Source organism: Bos indicus x Bos taurus, chromosome 18, assembly GCF_003369695.1.
Source record: "Bos indicus x Bos taurus breed Angus x Brahman F1 hybrid chromosome 18, Bos_hybrid_MaternalHap_v2.0, whole genome shotgun sequence".
Taxonomy (NCBI): Eukaryota; Metazoa; Chordata; class Mammalia; order Artiodactyla; family Bovidae; genus Bos; species Bos indicus x Bos taurus.
In genome coordinates, this window is record NC_040093.1 from 20,328,086 (window position 1) to 20,329,929 (window position 1,844).

The window sequence follows — 1,844 nt, forward strand, 5'->3', positions numbered from 1 at the left end:
TAGATGTAAGAGACACAGGTTCAACCCCTGGGTGGGGAAGATTCCCTGGAGGAGAGCATGGCAACCCACACCAATATTCTTGTTTGGAGAATCCTATGGACAGAGGAGTCTGGCAAGCTATGGGTCCATAAGGGTCTCAAAGAGTTAGACATGACTGAAGCAATTTAGCACACATTTATTATTATGTCCCAGGTCTAGTGCTAAGCACTTTTTAGTTATCTCTTCTGACATAGGTAATTTTGTCTCATTCACTGGAGAGTCCGGTTCTCAACTGTGTTGGAGCATTAAAACCTCTTGCAGGGCTTAGGCACAGGTACGTGGGCCTCACTCAAGAGTATGTGATTCAGTAGCTCTGAAGTGGGGCCTGATGATATGTAACAAATTCCAGGTAATGCTGATGTGGTCTATGAATTGGAAACCACGGATTAGGGGAATCTTCACTTTTCATCATAAATCCTGGCTCAGAGAGGTGAAATGCTGGGCAGGAGTACATTGCATAAGGTCAAGGAATAGGGCATGTATCAGAGCCCTTTAACGGGGGGTGGGCATTGCCTGAAGGGCCAAGGAAATCAGTGTGCCTTGCCTTCAAGAGGAAGCGAGGCTGTGCCCTCCTTTGGAACCTTGTTCAGTGGCTCAGTCATGTCTGACTCTTTGTGACCCCATGGATTGCAGCATGCCAGGCTTCCCTGTCCTTCACCATCTCCCAGAGTTTGCTCAAACTCATGTCCGTGGAGTTGGTGATGACATCCCACCATTTTGTTCTCTGTCAACCCCTTCTCCTCCTGCCTTCAATCTTTCCTAGCATCAGGGTCTTTTCCAATGAGTTGGCTCTCCCCATCAGTGGCCAAAGTCCTGAAGCTTCAGCTTCAGCATCTGTCCTTCCAATGAATATTCAGGGTTGATTTGATCTCTTTGCAGTCCAAAGGACTCTCAAGAGTCTTCGGCAACACCACAGTTCAAAAGCATCAATTCTTTGGTGCTTGGCCTTCTTTATGGTCCAATGCTCACATCCCATACATGACTACTGGAAAAAACATAGCTTTGACTATAGGGACCTTTGTTGGCAAAATGATATCTCTACTTTTTATATACGCTGTCTAGATTTGGAGATGGAGAAGGAAATGGCACCCAACTCCAGTATTCTTGCCTGGAAAATCCCATGGACCGAGGAGCATGGTAGGCTACAGTCCGTGGGGTCGCTAAGAGTCGGACACGACTGAGCGACTTCACTTTCACTCTTCACTTTCATGCAGTGGAGAAGGAAATGGAAACCCACTCCAGTGTTCTTGCCTTGAGAATCCCAGGGACGGGGAAGCCTGGTTGGGCTGCTGTCTATGGGGTCGCACAGAGTCGGACACAACTGAAGCGACTTAGCAGCAGCAGCAGCAGCAGCTTTGGAGAAAGAAATGGCAACCCACTCCAGTGTTCTTGCCTGGAGAATCCCAAGGACTGGGGAGCCTGGCGGATTGCTCTCTGTGGGGTCTCATAGAGTCGGACACGACTGAAGTGACTTAGCAGCAGCAGCAGCAGCAGCAGGTTTGTCTTAATTTTTCTTTCAAGGAGCAAGTGTTATTTAATTTCATGGCTGCAGTTACCACCCGCAGTGATTTTGGAGCCCGAGAAAATAAAGTCTGTCACTGCTTCCTCTCTTTCCCCTTCTATTTGCCATGAAGTGATAGGACCAGATGCCATGGAACCTTAAAACACAGTTTCCATAGAAAACCGGAAGTGAGCTCCTTGGTTCACCAGGATGAAGTCAGAAACTACATTACCCAGAAGGCAGTGTCTCCAATGACGGCCTTGGGCGCTGAGCCAATGACGTAAAGCGGAGGCGGGCGCTGGTG